The 26,562-nt window shown below is 42.0% G+C and overlaps 1 long non-coding RNA gene across 2 annotated transcripts in view; it reads right to left on the reverse strand.

Moving 5' to 3' along the window:
• The window catches only part of LOC115604207, a 53,486-nt gene that overhangs the window by 21,411 nt on the left and 5,513 nt on the right, over positions 1 to 26,562 (reverse strand). For both annotated transcript variants that reach the window (XR_003990153.2, XR_003990154.1), the window contains exons 3-5: positions 12,778 to 14,986; positions 8,570 to 8,681; positions 548 to 718 (exon numbers count right to left, since the gene is read on the reverse strand). This is a non-coding gene — a long non-coding RNA (uncharacterized LOC115604207). The remainder of the gene's footprint in view (positions 1 to 547; positions 719 to 8,569; positions 8,682 to 12,777; positions 14,987 to 26,562) is intronic.

Genomic DNA, 26,562 nt, shown 5'->3' on the forward strand with positions numbered 1-26,562 from the left:
TTCTTGGTAGCGGTGGTTTTGCACCTGACAAGCCAAAGGCATATACATTCTAATCATGTCCAGAAAGAAGATTGTACCAATTTGTCTTAATCTTCTCTAAACTGAAGCAGTTAAATTGATATATGTGTGTGTGTGCAGCTGATGGTGCTCATCCACACTTCTCTTTCAGTTAATCTCTCTGGCAGTTGCAGCACATCCTGCCTAACAACCAGTCCTTGTGTGGGCTTGGGAGAGGTTCAAAGACCGTAACAAGAAAAGGACTGGGCTGCAAACAAGACAAAGCAGAACTGAAACTGAAGTCTGAAAGTGTTTTGCTTATTGCTCAGACCTCTCTTACAATACGAAGTCTCACTGTGCCTCAAATTAGAAGGCTTGCCAACAGGCGCTGTTCGAAGCCTGTTTGATAGACCACATTTTCTAATGCTGTTTAAATACATTGCCCTTTCTAGGGCTGCAGTGCAGAAATAATTAACATTTACCAAGGTATAGCAACAATTTGTCTTTGTTACGACTCCAGCTTTAAAATTCTGCTGACAGTCATTCTTACCTTTCTCCTTAGGATTCAACTTGACCAACGTTTAAGCAGACAGATGCTGGCATCTCAGAGATGAGATGAGAGTGGTTCTGCTCACTGCCAGCATCTTGTCCCTGTCCCTGGGCTCCCTGTTTCTTCACACTACTGTAAATACTTGTGCAGTTGCTCAAGGAACCGATACAGCTGGGGAAAACAAAAAGAAAGAAAAAAGGTTGCTCTCAACCATATCGGTCTAGTGATATATCCACTTTGCCATGTGGATATAGAAACAATTTTGCCAGCAGAGGCGAGGAGGTAGTGTGGCTGAGTAGGATGGTTGGAGGGGAGAGGAGGACAACATTTTTTCAGTGGCTGTGCTGACTTAGAGTATTTGTCAAACAGTACAGCCTTCAGTTCAGCCTTTGATTTCACATGATGCCTCCTCCTAAGGAATTCTTCACAATAACTGGTATCTGTCATGTTGACAAAGTGCATCTAGTGGCATCTCACTCTGGGAGCTGAGCATGTGTGGGGCTGACTCTCACTGCCTGGGGTGCCACATAGGAGTCCTGGCCACTAGGGTTCAAACCACAGTTAGCATCAAATATTCAGCAGTGACAAACGGGCAGCAACACTTTGCCATGGCCTATCTGAAAGACACGAGTAAACCAAGAGCTTATTTGTGCTTACATGTTCCTGTAATTAAACCACTAGGACGCTGAAGTCCTAATCCGATTGAAAGTTCTTTGATTACAGCATTTTAAAATGTGCCTTCATTACAAACTCAGTAGGCCCACTTAATTTGTAATTATAAACATTAATAAGTGGTATAGGAAAATCAGGGCAGCCTGGAGGATTTGGGAATGGGAACTGCTCCTGAGAAGGATATGGATGCTGGAGAACCAAGTGTTGGCAAATGACTTCCACAGCAAATTTGGCTAAAAGTCTTTCAGACTGGCTTTATCACATGCATAGATACAAGAGAAATTGGGCCATCTCATTTAACAGGAAAAGGCCACAGCCTCTGGCTTTGTGTTGGTGCTCTTTGGATCAGGGCAGAGAAGTCCTGATGGTCATGAAAATGACCATGACAACAGAAGCGTGTCTGACTCAGCATGGTCTTTGTTCCCATACCTGCCTTTATCTTGAAGCCTTATTTGAGGTCCCTGGGATAGAACTTAGGCTTGACTCAACTACGTTCTGGCTCTTGAATGCAGTTTTCTCACCAGCTGCTTTTCTGGTCCATTACTGGTTCCAAATACCAAGGTAACACGTCAGGAAAAGGGACCACAGTCTGGTGACCATTTCAAACTACACAAAGTAAATAAATCAATCTCCTTTTATAAGGCCATGAATGAAAAAGTGGTGATAAAGCAACTTGAAAATATTATGGATTAATCATAAATTAGCATTAAGGACACTTAGAAAACCACAACTCATTTTGGTAAAAGAAAGGTCTAGTGATCACTGCTGTTTCATGGCTCACGTGCTAGCTCTACTATATTGCCATTTTGAAGTGGAATTTGAGGTGACGGCCTAGGCAGGGTTTGTACGCATGTCCTGTCAGTGCAAGCTCTGAAGTAGAAAAGGCAGCCAATGAGCATGTAATAGTCTCAGAGTTTTCAACTCTACCTGTTATTTCTGTCTTAGAGAAGAAAGCCATGCTCAGTGGGAACATGTCTAGCACATTAAGGGACAGCACTGGCCTCCTTCAGAGGAAATGTTCTAATATTTTAGGATGCTGGGAAGTAGAAGTTCAAGATAAGTGACAAAGTTACTGTAGTTGAACATGATACTTCCCATCACCTGAGGTAAGGTAACTTGTTTTGAGCATGCATCAGCTGAAAGGTATCGTACCTTAATGGAAAACCTCTCCCTGGAGGTTAAGCCAGCATGCTCCCTGCCCTTTTCCATCCTTCTGGCCTCATCTGTGCTTCTCTGCCCTCCCCATCAGTTCTCCTATGGCACTGATGTGAGCCAGACCAGGGAGCCAAAATGGCAGAAAGAAAATCCCTTCCTCTGAAGGGTGAGTTTTAACTGATTCCCAGCAGCCCTGGAGGAGCCCCAGTGTCAGCAAGGAGGAGGAGGAGGAAAGGTGGGAGTGGGAGCCGGGCACAGCAGAGGGGGAGCAGGACTGCCTTTTCGGCTGCACTGAGTTGTTAGACAGGCTTCACTGTAATGTCAAACCACACCTTGAGTTACACCACACCACCGTTGAGTCTGGCTGTGTGTGTGGGATGGGTTACCAGCAGCTACCTGACGGGTGGTAACATGGCCTTCTGCCATTGCTCCATTTTATTGACATCCTGTTAGTGCAATTGCCTTCTCATTCAAGGCTAGCATTACCTGCAGCCTTAAAGGAAGTGTTCCCATTACCTGGTGACTCACATTAGCTGCAGGGGTAGACCTGAAGAGCTTAGACCTCTTTGTGCAGGCCAGTCTGCAGCTGGGTTCTTGTCAAATGCAGCCAGGGATGTTAAACTAGAATTGCAGAAATATAAAGCACATGCTAAGTATGCATGCTTGTGCACCGGTGTTACAGAAGAGGCTGAGGTAGGACATTTTGTGGCAAGACTGGTCTCTTCTAAGTTTAGACCTCTACAATGTAGACAGCTACACTGGGGTATCTGGCAAAGCTCTCTTCGGAGTCAGCTAGAGAGAAGCAAGCCTTTTTAGGATGCTGTTCATTCCATCCTGATGTAGATACATACATCAGAATGTGATAAATACTTCTCTGAAATTTTAAAGGGGCTAAATTCTCCATAGGCAACTATTTTTAAATGAGAGTTGTGCACTATGAGGGCCTGTTTCTTCCATCTGACAGTGCAGAGTGGCTTGCTGGAGTGCACACTTGGCCAGAGGAATCCCACTATTTCTCTCCCAGGACCTGAGAGATGAGGAAACATGAGCAACATATTTCTCCATGTTTGCAGAATCATAAACACATTCTCATCACAAAGCAGTAACTAAAAATTGCATCAGACTTGGAGGGAAAGGTAGTGATGAAAGAAGGAACTGCATTCCATTCTCCAAAGGACAAAGAACAAAAAGCTTTTGAAGGAAGAAGAAAATAGCCACAAATTCAGCTTTGTTCTGGACTGATGCAGATATTTCTATGCAGTGCAATGCTGACCACACAGCTGCTTCTTTACAGCTAAGCCTTGACACCTGTGATGAAGTTTACTTTGGCTTGTTTTGCTGTTACCATCTTAAGGTGTATTTTTTTATTTACAAAACTGTTATTTGGCTCTCTTTAAAACCAAAGGTAGATGCTACTTGATTTTTATTCTGAACATGAATCTATGTTTAGGGCTGTGTAAACTCTCAAGGTGATAACTGTTCAGAAATAGCGCTGTACTGTTCAGTGTAGAAGCCCAGACCTCCGTTAGCATGTTTTGCCAGCTATAAGAAAATGCCAACACACCTACATCTCCTGGGGGTATAAAGAGGCAAAGTATTTGCTGCCAGAAGAAACCCCTTCTGCAGACACAGTTACACTAGCAACATAAAGCTTGCATTGATAGCACTCATTTCCTCCAAGGGGTGGTGGTTCTTCTACAGCAGTGAGAACCAAAGGTTTTGTCGGTTTAGCAGTATCTGCAGTAGGCATGTTTTGTCAACAGAGTACACAGGTTAGACTTTTATACAGCTGCAGTGCCAGAAGTGGTACCTACTGTGCTCAACCTTGATGTCTGTACGCTTATTTCTTTCAGTAAAGGTTTTCACTGCTGATTTGCACTCACTCATTCTGGGGCTGCCCGTGATGGGCTATTTAGCATATTAATGGCAATAAACACTCATCAGAGAGTTTTTTAAACAGTCACACTTCATCACAGATTGCAAAACTTCCCTTGCATTATTTTAGGAAATAATACAGTCTATTCAAATTATGTTTATTCTTAATATGTCTGAGATGCTTATGTAAATGTAAAACACATGTGTCAGTTATTCTCCTGCCTTAAATTTGGGCTTCATTCACTGTTTTATTTCAATGAGGAGCCACAACTGTATATGGCATAATAACATTTACTTGGTTTTGTAAAAATAAACATGCACTTCTGGAACATTTTTGAAAGGAGGTAGGCATACACTCTGACAGCTTCTTTCTCCTTAAAAAGAATGCATATCCCCTTGCCTCTGCTTCTGCTTGGGATGAGAAAACATGCCAAAAATGCTGTCATTTAAGCCAGGCTGCTAATATTTGGTTCTCCAAGGGTTAAATGGTGTCATTGCATAGTTTCACTTCCTCTCAGTCAGAGACAGAACTATACTGTATGAAATAGTTTGTTTATATTCCTCTCCTATTCCAGGCAGACTTACAGAGCACATTAATATGACTACTGCGTCACACATTCTTGCATTCCTTTAGCACAGAGCAATTGAAAATTATTTTTTTTAGAGGGTTTTTTTTTTTTTTTTTTGTCTTCTCTAAATGTAAGTGATCCTCAGAAAATTTTGCATTAGATAAGAAGTTGGCCTGGATATAAGCCTTTGCCCTGTAGAAGCATTTTCAAGTGTTTGGTGTGATAAACTGTGTTTCTGGAGACCAGTAATCCAGCAAACTGCTATGATTATGTTTGTGGCAGATGTGATAGATACGTAAGTTGGGGTATGTATTTCAAGTGAGTAAATTTAGGCTACTGTTAAACAATCACTTTGGATAACGTAAAGGAAAATCCTTTTAAAGAAGTTCTATGAAGTCTATATGCCTGCTGGATCACAGACAAATGACTGCTAGAAGAAAAGCTTAACAGCTCTCAGCCGCAAAGTGTGAAACCATGCTATTGATACATTCAATCTGAAGGACCTGAAGGGGCCAAAGTGGGGACAAGAGGGTAAGTGAGGGATGTACAAGTTTAATTCCAGACTGCACTGTAAGATGCTCAGCATTCAAGCTCAGGCTATGCTATCCACTCAGTTGCACAGGAAATAGCTACAAGATTGGTGACAAACTACAAGAACTTTTTGAAGCTCCTATAAGGAATGGAAGGAGGACAGCAGAGTCAGGGGAAAGGTACAGCAGGAGAAAAGAGATGCTGTGGGAAAGGGAGCAGAAAGAATTTCTTCTATTAGACTAGCCTTCCTCTCCTCTGTAGTTTTCTTTGGGCAGCCTAGTCTTGCTCTAGGGACACCTGTACAAGCTGTAATTTGACACAGATCCTTTGCCTGACCCTTATGTATTCCCTGCTACCTTATTTCCTTTAGCCCAAATAAGCAGGAAACGTGCCTGCAAGGACTATATATGTATTTAAATGGTGCAGACAATGATCCTGTGAAGAGAATGGCCTCGCTTCTTGACTCCACCACTCCTTTGCCACGGTAGGTCATTTACATTTGACATTTCAATGCTGCACCTCTCCCACAGAATGAATTGGCTTCCCTCTGCCTACCTTGAAATGAAGCCGGGCAGCGCCCCAGCCCAGGATGGCAGGCTGCCACTTGGGTTTTGCTACCAGTGATTTAAAAGGAAGGTGGGTACTTTGTTGTGTGGCAGGACCGGGAAAGGCTCTGCAGTTAGAACAGAGGCGTTGAAGTAAAAATTTCTTGCAGTGGAGAAATACTTGAATGTTCTTAATTTCAAGGAAACTGTTGGTAGTTTTTGTGGGTTGTTTGCAAAAGACTTATTATGCATGTGTATTCAAATAAAGGCCATGATATTTGCTTAGCAGCAGGAGAGCATTAGTGTGTCACAATGCTCTTTTGCACCATTCCCTATGATCTGGCCAAAGCAACCTTTCCGTGCACTGTATGAGAAAAAGTCCCTTGAGCTAACTTCTCTTAAAGATGACAACTCAAACCTTTCTTCTGCAGTTTCCTCTAATGCTCTTACTTATAGTCATGCTTATTTTCTTAACTCATCCGCTACAATCTGCTTTTCATGAGCACAATCTTAGCCTCCAAGTAGTGCAGCATTTACAGCCAGGTAGAAATGAAGACACCATCACATGGCATTAGCTCGGTTCCTCCACCCCAGGAACATGCCTCCAATTCAGGCTATGCTCAATAAGCACAGATTAAAAGTACTGAAGAAAGGAAAGTTTTGCTTAATGCTGAATGGGGAGTAAAATAATAAAGTCCATATCACACGATGATTCAATGGATGAGAGCAACCCCAAAAGCTTATAGAGACCCTGTGGAGGAAAAAGCAGACATGAAAGACTGATGATTGACGCTTAGTACTTGAAAGACATACAAACAAATCCTAGTTAAGTCTCTCTGCTAGGTGAATCACTGCCACCAGTATTAAAATGTCAAAAGATCCTAATGTTCAAAATGATTGCTGAGATGGCAGTTCTTTTCTAAATCCCTGTTTTCAGTTGCTCTATATCTTTCCTTTGGAAGTGAAATGTCTCCATCAGCCTTGACTTGGAAACAAAAAATTGGACACTTTCAAAACTCAATTTTAAACAATGCTGCCCAGCATAAAATAGAATCTGTTGTTCTTCTGAAAAATGTGTGGCTGCCTGACATTTTCTAGCAAAGCTGCTGGCTTTATAATTTTCAGTCTTATGATTTTGACAGCTTGGGAAAAATGTGCAAGGAGAAATACTATATAGATATTAGGCTTAGGAAAAATTGCTCTGTATTTGGCAAAAGTTGTATTTTGTTTTTTATATTTAGAAAAAAAAGGAATTACTGGTGACACAGATACTCTTAAAGAGTTTCGAAACTATTCTTTCAGCTGCAAATAATTATCTGATTTTATTAAAAGGTTTATTTGGAAGCCTCACACAGCTCCTGCATAGGCATGATAATACAAGTCTTGTATTCTGAGTGAGTGCTGCTCAGATGTGCCTACTGTGAAACCCAAAGCCCACCTAACCCAACAGCGGGTTACCTGTGGTTAGGTTGTAGCAGTAGGGGAAGCAAACACTCGGTGTGTGGTGGAGACAGGACCACAGCCTGAGTGGAACTAATTGCAGGCCTTGTGGTGATGAGGGCTTCAGAGAAAGTGCTCACTGTGGCCCAGAATAAATGGCTTCAAATGGAATTTTTAAAAATAAGGCTTTTTAAGGTCTGTGAATGTTTAGGTGGCATAGAGAAGGAGCTCTGGTTTTGTGCCTTTGCAGTGGAAATGGCTGTTGGCTAATGATGACTCCATCCACTGAAAGGTCAGTAGCTCAACTGTTAACAACAGAAAAGCAGAACTTTTGTAACAAAGCAGGTATCTCACTTCTGGCGCAGGGGTTTTCTATCCGTGACCTGCAGGCTTGCTGAGCCCTGTAAGGCAAGGGTGAGCAATCACTCCCTGCTCTGCTGAACCTGATCAAAGTTTCAGTTAACAGCTGGATAGTAATGTGGGGGCTGCAAGAGACTGTAAAGACTGACAGCAGTCTCCTTTTTTAGTCTTTAGGAATGACTGCTTTCACAGCAGAGGTGTGTCTTTTAATTATGTTTTAAATTAAACCCTTTTATAAACAGTGAAGGACACACAGTTAGGCAGCCAACCAGTTCTCCACCTAGGCAGTAACCTCTCGCTGGCACAGATCCATTTTGTTTCAGCAAAGTACTTAAGTACATGCTTAACTTTAACCACCTGAACTGTCCCGCTGGAGCCACAGAGATGACTCATGAACGAAAGTTAGGCCCCTGCTTGCATATCTTGCTGACTGTGGGCTTCTGCAGCATCTACTGCCAGATGTTTGGGAGACGAAATGAAAGAAATTCTGTAGTGGACAGTTAAAGGAATAATTTACTAACAGAGAAAACTTTGTATTGCTTCCAAATATCTGAAAAGTGATCTAACATGACTGCAGATATTTTGGTAGTCCAGCCATAGGTTTAAACCATTTTTAGTCCAACTCAGGCCTTGATCTTTTATGTTTATTAGCATGGTTTCTTCTTTAATGCTCCAGTCTGTCTTCATTGGGCTTTATCAACTTTGTGGTTTTGTCCTAATTTATGTATGCATTAATATTCTTCATGCACTTACCATTAAATACAAAATTGCTGTGTAAGAATGTATTGTAGAAGAAAGAAAAATGCTATGCTCAGTGGATGCAACCCTGCATTGTAGAAAGGTTAGAGTAAAAGATGGTGGGGTTTCCGGCATACCTCTACTATTGCAATCCATACACTGGTTTTCTTCTCTTTTTTCCTTTCTAGCATACTCATCTTCCATTTGGGTTGTCTTCCAAAAGCTCCTTCAGGGGATACAGCGCAATCTCTGCACAAATAGCATAGTATTGGGATAGTGTTAACAGGAGTCTTCAGACTGAAAATCTCACAACAATTTTCTATGCCATAAGCGGCACTCATTACAATAAGGTCTTTCATTCAGATTATACAACCCCCCACAATGCCGCACATCGGTCAGTTAATACAGTCAGAGCTCAGTTTTAACCACCACCCTTCCCACAAACCAATACACAGGCGGGCTACCTCCAATGTATTCTCTATACATCTCTATACATCTCTATACATGTCTATACATGTACAGGGTGAACGAGACACTTGTCACTTGCTACGACCTCATGCATTTTGTAGAAGTGCTCTTTGTTTGTCTAGCTCTGGGTTATGTGAAGTTTAGAGAAAAGTATTGCAGACTTGTGGCAGGCGGACACAATCTTAGAGAGAGCAAGTGCAAGATTTATTAGGGGAATCTCGTTCTCCTTGAACACAGCTTTCTCTGCGGGCTGACATTTCATTTCTTCCTGGTGCCACCTCCAAGGGCTTTAATTCCGCAAGCGATGGCAATAGAATAAAACTTGCCGTCTCCTGTCTTTGTCACTAGTGTGGACTTAGCCCAGCGCCTCCTGAAACCCCCCTGGACTGTTCATCTGAGATGACCATCTCAGATTTTAGCTGAATTACTTCCACTGGGCCAGATTGTCTAAGCTGCTGTTGCATTTGCTGGCAATTTCTGCAGAGAGGTCAATCACTGACTGGGTCTAATGCTTACTGTAGAAGCAGGTTGCTTCAGCAAAGGCCTGAGACAGGCTAGAATGGGATTGTGTAGGAAGCCTTGCCTTGCTAATGCATGGTCAGAGAGTTTTCTGCAGGGGAATGGAGGCCTGCTACACAGCCCTTTCTGTGAGTACCAGCTTCATTTTGAAAAGCACTGGAGAAATACTACACAAGAGGCCACACTCAAAATATATGACTGTTTTAAATTCCTTCTGTATGAGTTCTGCCTTTCCTTAATGTCTGCAGGAACTCTGCCACTAATCACCCTTGTGTTTCTCCCTTTATATTAGTGTCCGGCAAAGCCTGATCTCCACATTAACTCAGAGATGGCACAGCACGGATTTCTAGTCTGAAACAGCAAACAAAGGAATTGTGAATATGTACTTTATTCTTGACTTTTCATCCTATATGACAGGTACTTTTAGTTATGTCATATCCTACATGGCAGATGTCTCTTCATTGCTAACACTAGAAGGGAAAAAAAGGCTTGTTGTTTCTCTGAAGAACTAGAGTTACTCTTAGTTTCCACCCAGAAAAGCCCTTCTCCACCGTTTAGTCTGTCCAGAGAAAGATCATAGATAGCAGTGGATGAAACACTGACTGATACACTAGAAAGTTCCTCCACTGCTGTTCCAGCAGAAGAGCCAGGAGGGGAATAAATAGGTACAGTTCTCCAGCCCAACCAGGTAGCCCTAATTGCCTAAGAAGTCCTTAGGGTGGATCTTTTTTGAATTGTTATTTAGCTTGCAATCTACTTATATGCCTATACGAGGTGCACAGCCACTATCAGTGTCATTCCATACTGAGCCTAGAATATGAGATACTCAGCTGGGCAAAGGCATTCAGGTAGGTCATATGCTGTTTTTCTTTGCTGGAGAAGGAGAGTTCTATGGTAGGTAGTTCCTCTCCTTCATGGCTTTGAATGGGGTTTGAGCAAGGAGCCATCCCTCTGGGGAATTTTTGCTGTTGGTACTGAGCTATCAGCCTGCTTGCCCGATGGGCAGGTGGGTCAATAACACTAAGAACGTAACTAAAAGAAAGACCTAGGTTCATCAATATAGGCCAATATAAAATTTTTTTCAGGGCACATGACCTTTCGTAATGTATTAGCTTGCATTTGGGACTGCCTTAGCTTACAGTCTACTAAAGTATCTACATAGTGTGCAAAGCCACCATCGGTGTTGCTTACACTGGATCAGCAGCCTCTCACCCTCTTGTGAATGGGGAATAAGGAAAGGGCAAGGACACACAATCCGCTTGGCTCCTTGTGCAAAGAGCAGTTGCGCTCAGACTCCTGGCACTCAGGACTGGGTCTGTGGGTCTCCCCTGATTGGCCTTCCGTTCAGGTTTGCTGTGTACTGCAGCAGGAAACTTCTTACTCTGAGCTGGTAAGAGGTAAGAGTAAAGGTAAGAGGCTTATTAAGAATCAAGAATACCTTCATACAGAAAAGCTGCAGGTTTCTAAATAATGTTACAGCTCCTATTCTGGACTGCATCCTAAACCCTGCTGGGAAATGGGGCCAGGGCAGCTGCTGCCTCTGTACCAGGTCCTGATGCCAGCTGGGTCCTTGGCACTGAGGTCTTAAGGCAACTCCCTGCCCTTAGGAGTAGGTGGTATCATTTCAGAGAGACCTCCCCTTTAGCTCAACTCAGCTGATGTTAAAAAAAGGGCTCTGTCCCTTCAGGGAGTTGAACAAACATTTGCCTACCAAGGTTTGACCAACAACCCAGAATGTTTCAAGTGGCCCCTCCCCTGTAAGGAGAATTGGAAGAGTGATGCACGGAGTTTGGGCTGCCGTGAACCCCTTCAGCCCTGTTCAGTGAGAGTGGTATGCACCTTTTAAAAAGCAAAAGGCAATTCTGGGTTTGGTTGCAGGTAGGCTTCCCCACCCCAGGTTCTTTCCTGTCAACCCCAGGTTCTTTCCTGTAGGCATTGAATAATGCTCACTCTGTGTTGCTTTGGTTTGGTTTTTTTTAATATTACTGTATACCTTTATGGATGAATTGTTTCATATATATTTCTGAAAAGAAAATTAGTTTTTATAAATACATGAATGCATGTAATAATTTAAACTGGCATACTAAAAATAGCAACATCAAAAGAGCTCTTATCCAAGTAAAGAGACTACACTACAAAATGGCTTTATTGAAAAAGTGTCTTGTAATGCTCATTTCATTCTTTTAAACAATGCATCTTTTTAAATGTGGCCTGCAAAAATTACACACAATACTTCAGTTCAGGAATCTGCTGGCTGATTTTCTGAATCACTGTTTTTAATATAGGGACTGTGGGCGTCTAAAAAGGGTTCTATATATAATTCTGAAGAGCCATCTCATTCAATTGCAGCAACTTACTTTACCAGTTTCTCCTGATTCATTTTTTTTCTGAATGCTGAGCATTTTAAGAGTACAGACTGAGCAAAATGCTCTATATAGATCATTCTAGTTTGCAGCTCTGTGACTTCTCAAGAGATTATTATATCTCAAGCAGTGAGAAACAACTCTCAACAAGTAAGGAATTATTCCATTGTGCAGTATTATTCAAGCAATTAGAAATCATACTGTGTACAAAACATCATATCTCTAGATAGCAGTTTCTGGTGGTGTATTGTGCCTGCTTAAGCGTGTAGCTGCAGCAAAAGAAGCACTATGTTAACAATGCAACCGTTTTTAAACCAATAGACTAACAGATTCAAAACCCAACAATATACTGTAATTGCAGTGCACCTTTCCATTGGTTTTAGACATCTCAATTCCCCATTCCAGAATCTCCGGGATTCGTAGCTTCCCTGCCATTCATAAACTCCATTAGGGCAAGGAGAATGATGTGTATTTCTTTGAAACCCATCACAGCAATATTTCATAGCATGGAGAAGAAGTCCGCAGGAAGCAAGAGGTAACGTGCGCTTTCCTTCCACAGCACTCTTGACTCTAACTGCTCCAAAATGCCTAAAACCTGGTCTTGTGGTTTCTTCCCTTGGCTAGTACAAGAGACTGCCATAAAACCGGGCAGAGCGTTTCTAAATACTTCCTTCTGAAGACCTGTAGTCAGCTTTTTTGTTTAGAATTTTAGGCTGCAATAGCATATTAACTTGAAGCATCTTGTTAAACCCAGCTTTGCAAATTATATAGATGTGGGTTAAAAGGGCCAAAGCTTAACACCCAACTGTTAGGGTGGATCTTGTTTATAGGCAGAAGCAGAAATAGACTAATTTGGTTTTATAGTCAGTTAGGATACTTTTATTGTTATCAGCTTCACTCAATAAGCTCCCAGGCACTTTACAGTGATATTAATGAAAAAAGTTTCATGACATGCCAGTGAGGCATGGAAGTACAAAAGCATGATTAATACCTACCTAAAATTCACACAGTCAGTGCCAGATGTGACCACAGAAAGAAGAGTTCCCATCTTGAATGATTCTGGGATGTGGCTGCTTACATAGAAAATGTTTTCTCTAAAGAAGCGGGAATCCGTGGTCTGTGCTGGTCCAGAGTCTGAAAACTACGCTCAGCTGTGTAGGGTGGGTGCATCCATGCTGTAAACCATTTTAAGGTCCAGAGAGCAGTATGGTGTTATGTCAGTTTTCCTCAGGGTAGGAGTGAGGACATGACTCTTGTACTCATCCCTTCATAACTGCTCAATACATCTGGCAGATAGCCCATCAACGAAGTCTGAGGTCAGTGCATCCTGCCTATGGCTGCTGTGTACCATGTCCCTGGGGAGGCAGGAGACACGCACTGAGTTAAGTCTTGGTGATCCTTCTCCACAGCTATGCCCTTCCAATATTGTTGAGGGACACTGAAATCACCAGGCACACTCAAAGGGCTCGGGAGCACCTGTGATGGGTGGATGGCTGCAGGACTGGAGGATCCGGTGCTGAAGGGCACAGTCCAGGGTGCACTGGACCAGTCTGGCCCAGGAGTTCCAAGGTTTTGGGAATAAGTGCAGGTCACTGTCTGATACTAGGCCTCCTCGCTATAAAAGCATCCATGAAAGCTCCAGTGCTGGAGGGGAGGGAAGGAGCGAGTGTGCGAGAGGCAGGAAAGCACAAACACTTCTGTATGTAATGTCTACATTTCATAAGGCAGTTACCATGGCAATGAGCATGGTATAAATACCTACACAGATCTCCCTTGTGGCAGTCCATTCTGCTGCTCCTATGCTGCAGGGCCAGTCTGCGTGCAGACATTTTGACGGGCTTCTTCAAACCCTCTCTGGTATAACTGTCCATGATTTTGTTCAATCTCAAGACAATAGTCCAGTGGGCAAAAGTGCTCTGTCCACTTTATTCACTAGAACTTGCATTCTGACCCTTCCGAATAAGCAAATAAATTCTTTTTAAACATAAAGATGGAGGATTACATCCTTATTAATTGGTATTCAGGCTAAATAATCAATAGGAAGAGCTACATTCTGGTTGCATTAGTTATATTTGAAGTCAGACTCAGCACAAGCATTTCCAGTAAGAATTTAGAACAATCAAATCTGCTAATGCTGTTGAATTCTGAGTTGTAAAGGAGTTTTAACAGATCCAGGTTAGCCAGTCACAGAGAAGCATAGCCTTAAGCTAAGTGCAATAATTAAAAAGAAAGTGCCTATGTTTCATAACACAGAAACCCTTCAATCGATTTTTTCCAGGATGTGTGCAGTCTTACATGAGATGCAGACAGCAAGAGGTGGATTTTGTTTTAAAATATCGAGCATGATCCTTATTTTAAAAGGCTCACTGCCTCTGTATTCATTTGGCAGGAATGATAACAGCAATGACCAGATTTCCCAGGACATCTCTTTTCCATTCACCCCCTGCTTTTTGAGTTTACAACTGAAAAGAAGAAAATGAAACAGCAGAGAGATATCTATGTTCTCATACATTGCATCTATGTAGGATGACAGACTACTTCAGATGCGGAAAAAGCATCTCCATTTTGAAAGGAGGTTTGCTTTTACACTGAGGTAACCCATTCAAACTCAAAGCCAGGCTAGGAGAAGAGAGTTGGCATTTTGCACGTAAATTAGCGGTAAGTTAACCCACATAGGTTAACCCAACCTGTTGCGTGGAAAACACAATAAAAATGTCAAGCTGCCTGATTTTATCTTATGATAGTTAACAGAAGATCAAGACAAAATGGGAGTGAGAGAAACATGCCTTGAAAGAAATCCATACTAGGATGAATTTCTTCCCATACTCTTCCAGTCCGTGGTAACATGCATGTAATATGGAAACAGATGGGGCTGGGAGCAGGAGGAGAGTCATGGAAAAGCCAGGTGACGGGATGAAATAAGTCTTCCTGACACCAACATCACGTAACTTCTGACAAGTTGAAGTTTTCCAGAGCAGAACTTATTCTCCCTTTAACTTCTGAATGATACAGGGAAGAGGTCAGTATAGCCCAAATGTGAGGGAGAATCAAAAAAGTGAATGCCCCTCTTAGCCTAATTGGGATGGGTTTGCAGCTGATTATCTGGAGGAGTAATACTTTATTAATTCCAATTCCTTGGTCCTCTTGTCTGAACCTCTTCCTCCAGCAAAAATGTTGTTTCATCTCTCTCCTCACTCTTCATTTCTAAGGCAAACAAAAAAAGCAGAACAAGAGAAATCACCAAAAGAGTTTGGAAGAGGAAAGTCTGTGTTGGCAGAGTGAGAGCTAGCCAAGATGTATGTCTACCACACTAAGTGTATTTGAGACAGAGTTCTAATAGAATTGTACTGTAATCACATGCTAAAGCTGGATAACAGCTTGAACAACTCTTCACACTAAATAATGTCCTGATCCTGCAGTACTTTTAAATTGAAAACTCATCCAAGAACTGAGAAACTGAATTGCCTTTTCCTTGGACACAGGTGAGGTGATTCATGTAGTGACTGGAGGGGGAAGGGGACATTGTATGAGGCACTTCTGTTTGTTATATGACAAACACCTTCTCCTAATTGGTTGCTTAACCAACTTTCATTTCCATCTGCTGTCCTCTGACCATGACAGAGAATGTAATCCACAGTATGTGACTTACACGTGCTTCTTAACAGTGAAATAGATTATGGAGGCTATTCAGTGGAGTGAAACAACTTGAAAAAGGAACAGAAAATACTTGCTCGTGCTGACAAAACTCTTCTCAACCATTGGCTTGATTCTGATCTGAGGCCTATTTTCTCAGCTGAAGCCAATGGAGATGAAAAAAATGCACACACACACACACACACACAAATGGCTTCCTGATCACCTGGTTCTTTTGGGCATTAACCACTTCTAACAACAAATGTCCCACTCAGTTAGACGTGTAGTCTATCTAGCCCAGCATTCCTTTCTCCGGTAAAATCCAAACCCAGATGCCGAGAAAGAACTAAAAAAAGACATTTCCCTGTCTCTATTAGTCTATGGCTCAAGGATTTACCTGTTCTTATATTCTTGGGACAGATTTCCCATACCATGGGATCTGTCTGCAAACGACAAGGACTACTATTGCTCATTGCTTTTGCCCTGTATGCACCTTCACATGCTCTCCTGAAGATCAGAGACAGTTTTTGTCAAAGAGGGTGAATGCTGCTCTGTAACTCTGAATGTTCAATGAGTGCTCCAAAGAGACTTACCTGGTGTGAGGACCTTCCCTAGACATTTGTCTAATGGCAGAGGAAGGGCTGTCCCTGAGAGCTGAGACTGTTGCTTTCATGAATAAAGTATGTATATGTTTATGTATTGATAATGGCTCCATCATCCCAGGTGATGCCCATTGAATTTGGGCATAGTCCACCAGAATGAAATGAAGTTTGTTTGCAAATTGGGATATGCTAATGGAAAAAAAAAAAAACAACTTTAGAAAAAATCTAAAACCCATACTACACTTAGGCAAGTATTACAATTTACAAAGTGTACCTTTGATGAATGATAAATAAAAAATACTAGGAATGAGTCGAAGGGATTTTTTTAACATTTCCCTTCCACAGAAGCAGAATGTTAATTGTGTCCCTGATGTGCCAATATCAGTTATACACTGAGAAAATCTCTCTAAGAAGCGTTTTTTTAACCTTTAAGTCAGAACACATGCACGAAAGTGAACATGCTGTTGATATAGGAACACCTTCGCTTCCCTAAGAGTGACAGTATCACTACTATGTATCGGTGGCATACTCCGTAAAAAGATGTATTCTTCCACAAAGCCTTGCCAGTAACTTTGGGAAGCTGCAGGCAGGATATCCTCTGATGTCACATACTCTGATGTGTCAATATCAAAGGCATAAAACCCAGGATGTCCCAGATACGGTCCTGCATTAGCTTGGAAGCTGGACAAAGTCACCTTTTGCAGGCTTTTGCATATCTATCAGGAATGGAACACGGAGCCCTGGAGTGTGTTCAAGACAGTCTCACAAACAGCAAAAAGGGCAAAGAAATGCAAGTCTTTCTTTTTCTTCAATTGATTTCAGGACTGTGGGTGAGTTGGGTCTGCGTTGCCATGGTCTTTGCAGTGTGTAAAGACATTTTTTCTCTGCTATTATCACCAAGAGGTGATATCCATGTGACTGCCCTGCATTCAGCTGGCACCTTTGACAGTGTTGCCTGCGCTCTGTCCACCAGCACTTGAAAGTGGCCTGCAACCTCAGATGAAAGGGATGACTCTAAAGCGCCTGTGCATGATCCTGCCCGACAGCTGGCTGCTCCAGCGAGTCTTGCCTACAGCAAGGTTGTGGTAGCCTCGGAGGGTACTACTAAAGGTAGATAAGCACATTCAGAATAAGAGTTTGTCATTTTGGGAGAAAGTCAGGACACCTAGCACAGAATCTGCTGCAAACCAGGTCTATACCCTTCGGGATTGATAAGGGAAACATTTTGCCTAATGCCAGAGGAGAGTTTAAAATGGACAGAGAAAGAAGAAATATTTTTGCAACATACTAAAACCTAAAATAAATAAATAAATAAAAGAAATAGCAATGATCCTTTTGCAACAGGATCTATAAAAATATACTCCATAATCCATGGAAATTTGGTATGGTTCTGTGCTTCCTGTGTTGTTACATCCCTTTATATTAACTATAAAGGCAGCAGTGTATGTGCACATATGAGCGAGTGTGGCAGCACTTAGGACGATGAGAATGGAGCTTCTTTCCTTCTGGCTGCCTTTTAATGAATGGAAAATGAAAATTCAAAGCCTTGCTGTGTGATACTGATCTCCACACTTGGCATCTGGGACTGATTCTGCAGGCCTGCTGTGTGCAGATCCCCCTCCACATGCCTGCCAGAGGCACAGGCACTGGGAGTGCAGCACCCAGCCCCAGGTGCTGCTGTATTCCTGCTTCCTGGGATTATTGTCTCCTGACAGCCAGGAGGGAAAACAAAACAAAAATCCAACCAGGCAGCTGAGAAATTGCCTTATAGAGTTAAAATTTAGAATAGATTGCAGCAATTCCTGACTACCAAACTATTGCATTTGCTAAATATTTAAGCAGATAATGCAAACAATGGCAGCTAAAAACAATTCTTTCTTAAAAATGCAACGGAACAACAGGACAGGATGCTGTTTGGCTTATGTTAGGCATATTAAATGAATCTTAGCTGGTGTTAAGTCTGTCAATCCACAAGAGGGGAAAGAAATGCCTTGAAGGAAATAAACATTGCAGGAAAGTAGAGAGTTCTGTGTCTACATGACTTTTTTTATTTCTATTTTCAGGCACCTGAAAAAGAGATCAAACTGAAGATAACATGTATAATCTTTAACAGGGCAGCATTTTTACTGCTGCTCATATCAGCCTATGGCCGAGACTTACTTCCTCTACCATTGCTTCAAGACATTATGCTGTGAGGATGAACAGAAGATGTCCAAGGCAAAGATATAGAAAGGTGGTGGCATATCCAGGGCGGCAAGCAGCATAGCTCCTGCATCAGTACCAGCCATGGCCCATGGTCATAGGCTCAAACCCACTTGTAGTGCTGGCCATGCTGCTGCACAGCCCTAGCACACAGTATGCCAGCGATGTTGACCATCAGGTCCTACGCAAAGCAGTGCTTTCTGCAGGAATGGAGGGCAATGTCCTTTGACCCGGCAGAGACATTCACAAGTCATTCTGGAGACTCCCAGATTGACAATAATGAGGTTTCTGGCACAACTGCCCAAATCTTCCTTTTGTTTCTCTCCTCCTTCTTGCATTAACTTAGGTAACCTTGGACTACACACACATCTGCAACCAGCTGTAGACTTAGTCACTGGACTGCCTGTCAGTAAGAGTCAGATGACGGCCAGGCTTACTTTACATGTTAACAGCATCTCACAGCTGAATAAAAGGTTGATTAAGAGCAATCACTGTAGAGCAATCTGTAGGGACTGTTCTGCCTGTGACTGATAGGCAGATGTGTCCCTTTCTTACCATCTGAGGGATTTGTACTTGACCAGAGTTATAAGTGTATTTATGAATTCCAAGCTTTATTATTGTAATTCCCTATTCCTGCATATAAAATTTCCAAGTTTAAAGTGAAAATCAATTCAGAACATCACATCTTCCCAAAGGCACAGCCTGCAACCAACAATACCTCATCCGTTATATCCTATTCTCTACTCTGCTGGTACCCTGAATACTGCAAAAAGTTGAAAAATCCTATTTTCCTTTTCAGGGTTCTCAAGGGGAGTGGATAATCTACCCAAGAGCTGGCTGCATAGCATGTCATTTGGATCTCCCACAACAGCTCCAATGGACAACTGTAAAGAGTAAGTTCACGTCAGGGCAACATCTGGATCTTTTAGAAGTGAACAGGAACAAGCTACACTTGTTTTGAAGGGAAATTCAAGACAATTTCTTCAGCTGTAGCCCTGCTATTTACCATTTGTGATGGATACCTAGACTCCTACAAAGAGAGCTATAGAGCAACATACTTGAACGCATACAAAACACACAAATATGGACACGCATCTCCAAGTGTTCTTTAAAAAGCTGCTCAATCTACCAGGTACAATAATACAATCTTACAGTTTGGAAATATCATACAAAGGTTTGAACTGTTTCAGAAAAAGAAGAGAGGACTCCTGCACTGTCAGGATTATTAAGTACTTACTTCAAACACCACTGATAATTCCATTGATAATTAAACCACTTTTTCCCCTACCCATTTAATACACAAATGCCTTTCTGCATCCAGTTGAATTCCAGCCCTATATGCCCCATCTTGAAGGGCAAAGCTGTCAGCACGCATGGCTCTACAACACAGCGCAATGGGCACCTTTTATCTCCGGGGCAAGATGCGGCAAATCTCAAGGGAGCATTGCATCCCTCCTGCACTGTGGAGTTCACCCCATGCTCTCATATAGAACATGTCCCAGGGTTCGGTGGTATGTCAAGGGGCCAGTGGCTCAGCTATTTGATTAACTTAATGGCTAGTGTCTTCCGTGGAGAAAAGATTGTACCTGAGAGCATACAACCAATACCAACTCTGAAATTACACTTCCATCCTTGCTTTTGCAAGAGTGAAGTTTCTCATGTGTTGCATTATCTGAAAGACGGCAACTCAGTTGCTCTTGAAGGTCCACTGATTATTTTAAATGGCTCCATGAAAGGTAATTATGAAAAAAATCGTTTCAGGGGAGAAATTCCCAGGGATCTGCAAACTAAAAAAAAAAAAAGGCTGAAAATCACAGGTTTAGGCTGTTGCCTTCTTCTTCCTTCCTTGAAGCCCCTACTGGCAAGGTATGGAAATGCTTTCAGTTATCTCCCAAAATGACAAAAGATGAAGACACTCAGCACCTTGCACAATCAGGTACTTAATGTCCTTACCCTCCCTGAGGCTCTGATAGCAAATGAACTGATAACTCCTGCTGCTCCCACCAGCCTGGTTCTCTGTGTCATCCACCTACACACAATCACACATTCATTCTCTCCCTCATGATTTATTCATTCAATTTATTTATTTATGTAGGTCATTTTCAGTAGCAGTTTTAGAAACAGTGGCGGAAGTGAAAAGAGCAAGAAAGAAACAAAGTTAGGAAGAGAGCTAGTGGCACACATGGAATAGCAAGGGAATCTCCACTGAAAACAAGATGTAAGACAGAGGATTATGCCTTATTTCCTCCTCAGGCAGAGCCTGATCAAATTCCAAGTGACATCAGCTTCACCAACCCTTGCTCGATACTGACTTCACACAGCCAATTCTCCTGGTGCTCATGTTCTGATCTCTGGACTTACATGGTCTTTCAAATGGTACTTGAGGCCTTTTAGAGCTCTCCGAAGAATAATTCTGCATCTAGAAACCATTATTTTGGTTTTCCATGCATTTAGGCACTAAGCATGTTTTAAAACTTTAATCCACAGGTGTCTTTAGAGTAAAGAATATAAAGACATACTTATATTGCCTAACCTTTGTGCCTAATTTAGATTTTTATTTCCTTTTTAGCCACCCTCTACAGAAACTCCCTTTTCTACATTTACTCCACAGGAACTCTAAGGAAATTATCTTCCTAAAGATGTAATCAGACAAGGTGAGAACAGTTGATCTTAAGGCTTTCTGTCATTGAAAGAAGCAATCTTGGTCATTCACCTTGCATGCTTTTCCCTGTCTTTTTCCTCTTCCTTCCCCTAATTCCACCTCTATGTTGCCCACCCATGCTTCCTTACAGAAGCATTGACACCCACCTGACCCCTCGCTGGGCTGATTCAGCTCAATGAACTGGCAGAAAATAAATCCAGAGAGGTAAAAAAAGGACAGCTTTCTAATGGGTTAATGAGCTGAATCAGCTCAGTGAGTATGAAAGTCAGCCCAAGGGTGAGTCAGGATCATGTAGGAGGGAGTGTGAAGAGTACGGAGGATTGACCCTTTTCACAGCAGAAAGTGATCGAAGGAGTTCAAGTTTGTCTCCACTAATGGTATCCCTAGTTGGGAATATGGATGCCTGGAAATAGAATTTATCCTCACTGTTCTAGCTATGCAATGATGAATTTATATTTCATTTTCTTTCCATTCTGTGCTCAGCTGGTATGTTGTACCACAATTCATAGCATGAGAGACCTCTTTCAAGCACATCATCTCTATAAGGCTCCTAAGTGGAGCTAAGAGCAACACAGTTGTCAAAGTGTGAAAGTGATTCCTCTCTGAAATAAAACCATGGCTGCTCCATCTTTTGATACATTCAGACTGAGACCGGACACTTTCTTGAAGATATGCTATGTCAAAGACAAGGTATACTTCATTGAACATGTTATGCTCAGTAAAAGGGTTAGTTCAGTGAAAACAAAGGGTTTGTAATATATAGGAGGTCAAAGGAGCTAATCTTATACTCCACAGATCTGTAAAGTACAGATTACACAAAGGAAAAAAAGCAAATCTTTTTGGGTAATGAGCACAACCAATTCCCACTGTTCTTCCAAAACAAAGAGGACTTCTGCCTATGCCCTTCATCTTGGATTAGTAGTTTGTCCCTACTGATACTGCCATCCTTCCTTACCTAAAAGGAGAGCTCCCTTTCTTTTTCATCTATGGACATGAGCACCAAACCAGCAATTATGGAAACTGTAGGTCCTCTCTCTGTTTAGAAGAGTAATTTTTGAATGTACATGCAGCATCTCAGCATTCTCCTAACAATGTACTGGAAATGCTTTTGTCATTTCTGCTTCTTCCATGACAGTAAGAAATTATGTGCTCTGCCCCAGCCTTTCATGCTCAGTATATGACAGAAGCACATTCAGAGTGCACACTCCAAAGGGTGCAAGATTACATACTAAGTGGAGACCTTTGAATGCCTCGGAATGTAATCTCTATTCTGATTACAAAGTTTGTGGAAGATACTTTATTTCAGCAAGGCTCTCAGCCTCTCTTCATGCATTACGCAGAAATACATTAATTTGCTATCTTCATTACAACCTTTTACATTTAGAATGCATGCAGAAAAATATAGGCTGAACTACAGATATTAAAGCAGTAGGTGCCTGCCCTAGCAAAAGGTTTCATAAAAAGCACCTTCTTGTAAGACTCCTTAAACCAGAGACCTCCAGTGGCCTACCCAGTATCCTAGTAAGCTCACATTCCCATCATTCATGACAAGTTATGGATCACATTTCTCCTGCCTCGATTTAAAAGCAGTCTGGCTTCCTCCACTTGCTTCATTTCTCTAACTTTCTCTCATTTTCCTGTGACTAACTTTTTTTTCTTTTCTGAGTCAAAATTAGTCACGTTTCTACCCTTGGCCCAGGACTACTGTAAATAGTTTTCTGTAGCAAGTTGGTTTCCTATTGCAGCATCACACATATTAAGGCAAACCACATGTGCTCAGAGACAGACCCATTTTAAGAACAGTTATTTGTAGGTTGTAGAAGATTATCAGTCATTGACAGAAAGGGCTTTGATGACTCCTTAAAAAATTAGGAGAGTAGGGAAGACTTTTTGACATACTGAGATGCTGGACTCAGATGGGAGAAATACCATTTGCAGGTTGCCTCTGCTTAGGGGAGTTAATGACTTCAATATAGTCAGTAACTTCAAGGTAGTTCAAGAGTTTTGTGTTTGAAAATGACACAGTGCTGTGAAGGGGAGGACTAAACAGGCTATTGAATGAAATTTCTCTGGGCTAGAAGACAGGCTTTCCTACTTTGAGGGTGGAAGGGAAGGAAGGATGACAGCCCCCATTTTCAGTGTTCTTTACTACTTCTCCTGCGCTTTCTGAATATTTAGGAGCGAATAATGGCCCTGGTGAGGTATAGTCCTCCATGCTGCTAGGTACTGTGAACACAGTCATGCACCTCTGCTACCTGTGTCTGTGCATGTGCACAGGAGCTCTAGCCACATCAGCTTCTTTGGGCATCAAGATTAAATACAATTCAGAGCATGTGAAAAGTCTAAGTTCCCCCATGCAGGAGTTGTCCCAGGCAAGTGTTTATCAACTCTAAGTATTTTACAGGCACCCATGTGCAATACTTAGAGTTCATAAACACTTGCCATGTCATTCACTTGTCCTTTTGCCTCCCTCTCCAAGAGGTGCATATGCAAGTTACCAGCATAGTGAAGTCCTAGAAACAATTTCCCCATGTCATGTAATGTTACAAAGCAAGCAGTGATATAATACAAACATAAGCTGTGAATCTCTTCAACAAACTTTGGGGTAAAAATGGAGAGCTCCAGATGAGGGAACTCGGCACTCTCTGGGGAAGTTTTCATTGCTTCCTTGTCATATTTTAGACCTCTTACGAATAGAGATTTGTTGCTCTTTTCTGACTCGATTAACTGCAATTAAGATAGAACTTAATTGCATAGAGAAATGGGTCTGACCAGCTATTCTGCAGCAGATATTCTGCACTATATGATCACGTGGTCTCTTTTCACCTTTTCAAAACAGATTAAGCTAAACTGCAAAAGGACACTCAGTATGGAATGAAAGGAACTATGCAGGGAAAGGTGCAGAATGATCATGTTTTAAGTACATATGTTGGCTGATTTCCCAGCAGCTTTCCCATGTGTACAAACCCATTCCTAGAAAGATTGGGTTTTTCTTTTTATCTACATTCTAGCAAGCTGAAGGAAGAGGAATTGGTTTTGGTTTGTATTCCTTGTTTTCCTTCAGAAAATTTTCAGTGGGGCATTACTTGTTCTAAATTCTTACATCTTGCTGTACTTGTATTTTATGTACTGTACCTCTGACTAGTGTTCTACAAGACAATGAAGAAAGAAAGAGGGTTTTTTGTGTATGTCTCCAACTAAGCACATTATACATTTGGGGGGGGGGGAAATCATCAAAAAGACCTCTGTAAGTCTCTCTCTGCTTCAGAGCAGCCTTAACACAAACTACCTGATAAGTCCAGTTTGCATGCTTGTGCAGAGAACAGGTTTCCAAAGGCCTGTTCCAGGCAGCCCTGATTAGATAATACATAACAGAGAGAGACCACGGTTTAGAGGACTTTATTTTCATTTGCAGTTCATTAGAGGCAGCCCAAAGCTAACTGAAGCCTCCTGACTGGGAAATACTGGATCAAGATAAAACCAGGCGCAGACAAAACAGGACTATTTACACTTGATACAGCTGTATCCTGAGTTCCCATGTGATCAAGAAATAATAACCACCGAAGGAAGAGGCATTATCTTCAAAAGCCTCAAACCCTATCCATTCAAATAGCTGTGATCCCGTACTTGCAGGGGCACTTTGCACTACAAAACTGGTAACTCTCTGGCAAAGCGCCCTAAATCTGTGAAGGTGACTTTACTCTCCTAGTTTCTGATTGCAAAGGTTCAACTAGACTAAACTCTCCTCCTGTTGAAAAGGATCAGACAGGCAAGTGGTGAAGGCAGGCCTTTACCAGTTCCAGAGATTGCGACAAAGGGCACTCTTTAGCCAAATTTAGAAGGCCACATTAGGGGGAGGAGAAGGAAGAGTGTGCATGTTTAACTAATTCCATTTATAAATTAATTTAGTTATATCAGTGTAACTTTTGTGTGTGAGCAAGCCTTATTGTTGGAAAACTAATTCTAAATTAAAAAAGCAGTGTCATCCATTACAAAGGAGACATGGGCTGAAAGTACTGCTGAATTGCATGATGGCTTCTAAAAATACCGGAATGCAAGGATTAAGTACAAGTGAGTTAATAAGGTGTTACACTGCATTCTGAAGGCTGCTTAAAATTAGCTGTGAATGTGCTTTTGCTTGTCCTAAATACACTGCAGAAAGATGGCTTTTTTTTTTTTTCTCTCTTTCAGTCTTCCTTTGAGCTGTCATAGTCTGAAAAGTCTGGCTCTGTAGGCACTAGAGGGAGAGAGATAGCTTTGCTGCTGCTCTTCTTTCTGATCATGCTCTCAAGCCTGAAGGAACCGATTTTAATACGTGACGTACAGAGGTGAAGCTCAGTCGTTTCCCCACATGATTTACTCACTGTGCATACAGCGCCATTGTACAGCGCTGTGCTTGCTGGTGTGAAAAGGCATTTTCACAAGAAGTGCCTATTTTCAGGATCAGATAATTTGCTAAAACAAACAAACAAACAAACAAACAAAAGACAGAAGGGGCCAGAGCTGGCTGGCTGAACCTCAGATTAAATGTTGCTAGGGTTTACTGAGATTCTACGATGTCCTCTGCATTCTACAGCTGTGCAGGGAGGCAACAATTTTTAGCACTTTGCGGATTCCTACAGCACTGCAACAAGCCACAGGCTGTCAGTTACCTTTGCAATCAGTGGGGCTGGGAACCTTCTTCTTCTAAGCTAAAATGTTGAGTTGTATGAATTGTGGGCTATATGCAGATCTCAGGATGTGGTGTGTATGCCACAAAAACCTCTAAACAACTGCTCATCCAGGTGCTGCCTGACCCCACACAAAGCACTGCATATCCCTCTGGCACAACAGGCTGTATTTAGTTAGGTGTAAGAAGGTTGTGCTTCCAGGAGAACTAGGATCCTTGCACAGAGGTAATTCCACCCCCAACCTACATTGTCTGATCTTCCAAAACTGGCACTGGCTGGAATTGCTGCCTGTGTGCATGCCTCTATGGCATCTGAGAGCAATCTTCTCCTCTTGCCCATAAGCAAACTATTTTATAATCCACGAGGGGACCAGTATTGCTGCATTGCTATAAATGTAACATTCTGCCTTTTCACTGTACTTTTCTTTCAATTTTAATGGACAATGAGTAGTCACTGGAGTTCAGTAAGTCAACTCAGTTTGCAGTCACACAGGAAAACACGTAATCAGCTCTTCAGTCCCCAGAGCCAGACCTGTTCTGGCATCCTCTTATGTCAAAGCTGACATCTCGGAGCTTTGTGACATAGGTAGAGCTTAGAAAAGTTTCTCCTAACTGCTACAAAAAGTGCTGTTTTATCCTTTCTGGGGGGAAAATAAACAAACAAACAAACAAAAATACCATTCCAGAAGCTGTCAAGAAGGAAACTTCTTAGAAATCATCTTAGCCCAGAAACTTCCTTCACACCCAAAGTGCGGGCGGAGAAAGGCAGCACAGGAGTAATCCTGTGCGAGGTTACTCCTGAGAGCGGGGGTCGCATTTAAACGTTCTCTGACCACAGCTGCAGATCTACAAAGCGTTTGCAATTAAGCATGTTCTGGTACCCACACTTGTCTTTCGAAGAACGTGAGAGTTGGCACTGTCTGAATGTATTAGCCAGCAGCAGTTACATACAATCGAGCTGTCCACTTCTAAGTTTAGGACAGAATACTTCACAGCTGCAGTCCTTCTCCCA

This window comes from Strigops habroptila, chromosome 2, assembly GCF_004027225.2.
Source record: "Strigops habroptila isolate Jane chromosome 2, bStrHab1.2.pri, whole genome shotgun sequence".
Lineage (NCBI taxonomy): Eukaryota > Metazoa > Chordata > Aves > Psittaciformes > Psittacidae > Strigops > Strigops habroptila.